Consider the following 7,057-nt stretch of genomic DNA (forward strand, 5'->3'; position numbering starts at 1 on the left):
GAACTGATCAGAATAGTTCCTAGTTTCTAGTCTTCTGATAACCTAGATGTGTGCAGAATCTGCTCAGTCCAAAAAGTCTGAAGAAGTTTCTTAGCAACAGGTGTCAGGTTACTACAACCAATTTCATCATATTTCAGGTATATCTAAAGGAGGAAAACTCTGTCTCTATGACTCTTAACATCACTTTCCTTGCCTCATAATGTGTCAGAGCAATCAAAGGCCAATCTGGGGCAGTTGGCAAAGGTCTTGAGCCTTGTGAAGATGCAAACCAGTAGCTTCTCTGCTAACCACATGAGAGCTTCAAGGGCTAGATTTCTTAGGAATGCTGACATTTTAATAGGATTCTTTTATTTATTTATTTACTTATTTTTGAGTTTTACTATGGGGTGTGTGTGCTCACTATAGAGACAGAGAGGCAGACAGAAAGAAAAAGCACCCTCCAGGAGGTGACCACATTGAAATCACTTCTCTTCCACTCTCTTGGGATCCAGTTGCCTTCACCACAGTGCCTGCTGGCCCAGAACTCTTTCTAAGAGAAAAGGTATATTCAGACCCTGAGGTCTAGCTCCCTTGATACTCTTTCAGTACATAATGTTTAACCTAACAAACTAATAACATCTGACTGCCTACTAGCGAGAAATTTAAGATGTTTTGTGTATCCACCTGCAAAAATCCATTAACATACATAGCCATAGTATAATTGTGAAAATAAGGATATAACATGGATACAATACTAGGACCTAATCTATAGTTCATATTCAAAGTTTATCCATTATCCCAATAATGTTCTTTTTGGTAACATTTTTTTCTTCATTCCAGAAGGCACATGATGCTGGTTTGTCAAATTACTGCAGATGGCCTTTGTCTTAGGAAATACACACTGAAGTATTTGAGTAAATACAGAAAACATTCTCAAGTGATTCAGAAAAATAAAAATACTCAGAGAATCATCATACAAATGTGACAAAATACTAATATTTGGTAAATCTGGATTGTAAGCACACTGAATTTCTTTGCAATATCTTTGCAACTCTTCTGGAGGTTTAAAACTATTTGGATATAATACCATTTCTCTTCAGTGTGTGCACATTGCTCTGGGAATTAGGAGCAGAGGTTTTGGGGAGATGTAACTGTTTGGTCAGGGAAGACACTTTAATGGGTTTGAGGGTAATTAAAAGGCACTTCCTGGTCTAGGGGCTAGAGATCAAGTCAGAGAAGAACTAAGCTGTTCAGCACAGTAAAATGAAAGGGTGACATTTTTATGTAGAGACATTTACAGCATTACCTGACTTGAGGCTTGCACCGGAGATTGTGGCAGAGAATGTTACTGGGATATAAGTGGTTTTCATAGAGATGAGGAATAGGTCCCAGAAGAGGATGAAATGTCTGGCTCAAAATAGGATATAGCTAAGAAGATATATTCCTGTTCATGGTGACAATGTTGGAGAACAGAGATAAACAATGATTCCTGTATTAGAATTCCTTTGTGTTGTTTTTATGTCTTAAGTAAAGGTAACAAGCACAACACAGAACTGGGCTTGAATGAATTGTCATCTTGGAGGATAAGACAGAAGCTGAACATGGGGTGAATGGAGACTAGAGACCTGAGGCAGCAGGGAGGAGTCATGATGAGATGGCCAGAGGTGACCCAGAAGAATAACAGGAGACAACTAGGAGAATATCAACAGTCTGAAAATCCCTGGAAAGCCTTGGCAAAGACACTGGTATTCCAGGTATTTTTTGGAGTCTGAATTGTAGTGATTTGGGTATTAAAGGGAGGCAGACTGCCAAACTTTAGAGAACTTGATTATATGCAGAAAAGCAGAGTTCATTTACCACATCTAGATCACATGCAATAGAAGTTAAATATGTTTCAATGGTTTATTCAGATTCAAAGGAGAAAGTTGTTGTGCCCACCTTTTACTGCAACAATCATTCAATTTAGCAAGACAAGTCAGCCAATGTGGATGAGGTGAATTAGGAATCAGAATGTGGGGCTGGCTCCACAGTGTAGTGCTTGAGCTCTATATTTGGCTGCTAGATCCCACGTGGCCAACCACAGTTCGAATTCCTGGCCCCAGTAGTTTAAAAAACATGCCAGATGCATATGTGTACATGCCTAAAATTCTTTTTTTCTTTCTTTCTTTTTTTTTTTTGGAGAGGTTTTCGTTATAGGGCGTGTGTGCTCGCCAGACAGACAGAGAGAGAAAGAGAGATAGAAAGTGAGAAATTACCCCTCAGGGAGGCTGGCCATGCCGCAATCCCTTCTCCTTCATTCTCCTCTCAGGATCTTGGGCACGCACACACATGCACCCAGCGTGAGTTTTAAGCCACCGGGTCCGGGATGCGAACCGCGGTCAACTATGTGGGAGTCCAGTGACATAACCATTACGCTAACTGCTGGTCCCGCATGCCTAAAATTCTGATGAGAAAGAGAAATGGAGGAAAAGGGGTTGAGGTGTGATCATGCCCCATTGGGGTGCTTTCTGTTTCTGTCTGTCTGTTTCTGGCAAGTGTATTCACCCTCTGGCAATAAATAATAATAAACAAGTTCCCATTTGAAAAAAAAAACGTACAAGAAAAGAACTAGCATTTTCCCATGCCTGCACTTTCAAACTTTGCTATCTATGGACTAAGTGTCATTTTTTTTTTAAGAGAGAGTTTTTGCTATAGAGTGTATGCCCTTGCCAGAGAGACAAAGAGAGACAGAGAGACAGAAAGCAAAAAATCACCTCCCAGGGGGAATGGCCATGCCACAATCCCTTCTCCTTCATTCTCCTCCAAGGATTTTGGGCACACATGCACATGTACCAGGCGTGAGTTTTAAGATGCAGAATCTGGTCAACTATGTGGAAATCTAGCAATATAATCATTATGCCATCTGCTGGTCCTGGACTTTGTGTTTTAGAAAAAGGAGATAATGAACATTTATTTTATTTTAATGCAGTGATATTATTAACTTGTGATCATTTGTTAGATTTATGGAATCATTTTCTGAAATTGAGTATCACAGTAGTTAAAGAATTCTAAGAAACTCAATCAGCAAGACTTAAAATGAATCACAGGGTTTCACTTTTTCCTGGATATGAGAAAACATCTGCACACACTAAACTTGAAACTCAGGTATAAAGTGTGAATATTGCTTTTAGTTCAAGGAAGTGAAGTTTTCTTTTTTCTTTATAAGGAAAATTTATTTTATATTATTAATTATTAATTTTTCACATGCATGAGAGAGAGAGAGAGAGAGCAAGAAGGCAAGCCACCAGATTCAGGACTTCGAACCACGATTGACCATGTGGGAATCCAGCACCCTTAACCACCACGCCACCTGCTGGTCCAAAAGTGAAGATTTTCAGACTCTAATCAAACTTGTATATAAGCTAGGGACTGTACTCATCTTCCTTGTTATGTTTCCCTGGGCTCAATAGATTAACAATTTTTAACAAGGCAAACATTTTGGGGGAAATGAAACCAAATTTTTTTTAAAAAAGATCATGAATAACATTTTAAATTTCATTTGTTTTGAAATGTAAATGTCTTTAACTATGTATATATAATTGGATAAGTATCAATACTTTCAGTTTGATTTAGTTTTAAAAGTACTGATTGTGGGTCCAGCAGATGATGCAGCAGTTACGTCACTAGACTGCCACATGGCGGACTGCAGTTCAAGTTCCAGACCATGTGGTTTGTAACTCACACTGGTCGCATGTGCGTGTATGCCTTGAGATTCCAGGAGGAGGATGGAGGAGAAGGGATTGTGGAGTGGCTATACCTCTGAGATGGCAATCACACCTGGGAGTTAATTTTTAACTGTCCCTCTCACTGTCTCTGTCTTCCTCTCTCTCTCTCTCCCTCCCTCCAGCAAGCACACACTTCCTAAGGCAAAATCTTATATCAAAAAAAAAAAAAAAGTACCAGGACCAGCAGTTGGCATAATGGCTATGTCACTAGACTCCCATTTAGCCGACTGCAGTTTGAGTCCCAGACTCAGTGGCTTAAACTCATGCCAGGCACGTGTACGTGCATGCCCAAGATCCCGAGGAGAATGGAGGAGAGGAGATTGTGGCATGGCCATCCCCCCTGGGGAGTGGTTTCTTGATTTCTATCTCTCTGTCTCTCTGCCTTTCTGGTGAGCGCACGTGCCCTATAGCAAAACAAACAAACAAACAAACAAACAAACAAAAAAACTTCTCCAAAAAAATGTACTGATTGTATTTTAAAAAATGAAACATGCCCATCAAAAATGGCAACGTGACCATGGAATTATGATATATGTGTGACTATAAATCCCAAAATTCTCATAAAACATCTAGCAATATGACCTAACGAAGAATAACTCTCAGGTGACTGTACAAAATTACTATCATTGATAAAAACAGCTGAAATTGAAGAGGCACTATAAGCAATGCAAACCTAGAGTCAAAATGAGCTACCCTCATTTTGTCTGCACTCCATGTTTCCCCAGAATACTTCATTCTTGTTAAGTACCAGCATGGCAGGCATTGATTATTGACTATTCCCAAACCTTTCTCTTCTCCCGTCTCCTCTGTAGAGTCCCAATATAGAAGATAAAAAAATCAATGCTAACTCTCCCAAACTTCCTTACAACTAGCTTTACATGAACTCAATTCCTAGCCCCCCATTCTTTTCTTGAAGTCCCGACCCCTAATGTGACTATACTTAAAGACAGGGTCTTAAAGAGTTAATTAAAATTAAATAAGACCATAAGGGTGGAGCCTTAATCCAATAGGACTAGTATCTTTAAAGCAAGAAAAAAAGATAACAGAGATCTCTGAACACAGACACACACACAGAAGAGTCATTATGAGGACACTCTGAGAAGATGGTCATATATAAATCAGGGCTCACCAGAAACTAATCCTAACATCACCTTGATCTTGGGATACTAACCTCTAGAACTATGAGATAATTAATTTTTGTTGTTTAAGCCACCCAGTCTACGGTACTTTGTTATGGAAGCATGAGATGGCTAATAGTAATATAGGTGGAGTAAGGAAATCTGGCACCCAGACCATCCCAAGAATCATGGAAAAACCTGGGAATAGCAGTCAAGATAAAACTAAGAATGAAAGGTTTATAGCAACCAAGTGAATGCTTAAGAAGAGAGAAGGCCACTAAAACACAGTAGGAGAGCTTTGTGGCATTTTTTTTCCACTTTGAGATTTATTTTTTTATCCTTTTAAAAATATTTTATTTTATTATTTATTAAATTTATTACATTCAATCACTGTGTACCATTCTAGCATATCAAATGAAATTTTCCATCATGAATACACTGTATATTGGTTCAGTTAAAGATATTGCCATATACATTATCATCAACAGATTATTTCCCATTTTTGTGTCCCTTAAATGTTTAGCTTCTTTCTTTTTCCCCTTGACTCCCTTCCTCTCACCTTCCCTCATTTCCCACCCTCTTCCTGCTTATCTCAGGTATCACCATTGCTCTCTGCTCTTTTATACCTTTCAATTTTTCAGTTTCTGAAATAGAGTGCTGACATTCAATATACATTGAATGGGGGACATACAATGCCTCTCTTTCATTGTCTGGCTTGCTTTGCTTAGCAGTAAATTTTCCTTATTTGTCCACTTTCTATCAAATGCCAGGATCTCATTTTTTTTGTGTGTGTGGCTGAATAGTATTCTGTAGTGTACATGTGCTACATTTTTTCAATCTACTCATCTATTTGTGGACATTTGGGTTGGTTCCATGTCTTAGCAATTGTAAATAATGCCCAATTAAAAGATGGGTGAATGAGCTAAACAAACAACTCTCTAAAGAAGACATATGAATAGCCAAAAAGCATATGGAAAAATGTTCAACATCACTTATCATAAGAGAGATGCAAATCAAAACCACAATAAGATACCACCTAATCCCAGTCAAAATGGCTAATGTTAAAAAAAATAAAGAATAAGTTTTGGTGAGGCTGTGGGTGGAGAAAAGGGAACTCTCCTACACTGTTGGAGGGAATGTAAATTAGTCTAGCCAATGTAGAGAACAATATAGAGGTTCCTCAAAGACCTAAAATAAAATTACTATATGATCCATCAATTTCGCCCCTGGGTATCTACGCAAAGGATAGGAGAACTATTAGTTGATAGATAGCTAATCTAAGCTGGGTTTGTCTAGACAGTTGTAGCAAGCTGACCTAGACTGGGTTTGGCCTGGAATGGCTCCATTCTCTGAATTTTTTTGTCTTCAGGCTAGGAACAGTGGACAAACTTGGAACACATCCTTCTCATAGAGATAGAAGAGGTACGGGAGGGCATGCATAAGTAGATGAGCATTCTGTTAAGCTTCTACTAGCATCACGTCTTCAAAAATACCATTAGGAAAAGCACACAACATGGCTAAGATCATTTTTGAAGGCCACAAAAATACATTTTGTCCTTTAATGAGATGAGCTGGAAAGTTATATAGTAAAGATGTGCATATAGGGAGGAGTGAACGATCACGATCATTAATGCAATCCACCTGTCATGTGGGAAATTATCTTGAAATAGTGGCCTCCAAGTACATTACAAGACAGACTATCTCATAGGTCACATAAAAAATTCACAGATCATAGCAAGATACTTAAATTACAGTTTATCAAAATAAATTTTATTGCATATATCAAGAGTCAAAGGGTTCTGCCTCTGATGTCCCTTCTGGGTTCAGTTTCACAGCTGTGAACCCCCCACCAGGGCCCTTCCTTCCAGACCCCAGTGCTAGGCATCTCAATCTCTGCCGCTGATATCCCTTCTGGGTTCAGATTCATGGCTGTGAAGCACCCCCCTGATCCCAGCCAGGGCTCCCCCATCCAGATCCCACTGCTAGACAGGACAGAAAGCATTCAGGCAACTCCATCTCTGCCTCTGATGTCCCTTCTGGGTTTAGCTTGACTGCTGTGAAGACCCCAGCCAGGGACCCCCCCCTTTCCAAACCCCAGTGCTAGTCAGGTAGGCAAAGTGTCTCTCTCCCTCTTGTTCTTCTCTGTCCCTTCTTTTTTCTCTCTTTTTAAAAAAACAGCTTTCTGCCCCATTTGTG

Source organism: Tupaia chinensis, unplaced genomic scaffold (genome assembly GCF_000334495.1).
Source record: "Tupaia chinensis unplaced genomic scaffold, TupChi_1.0 Scaffold000248_2, whole genome shotgun sequence".
Taxonomy (NCBI): domain Eukaryota; kingdom Metazoa; phylum Chordata; class Mammalia; order Scandentia; family Tupaiidae; genus Tupaia; species Tupaia belangeri.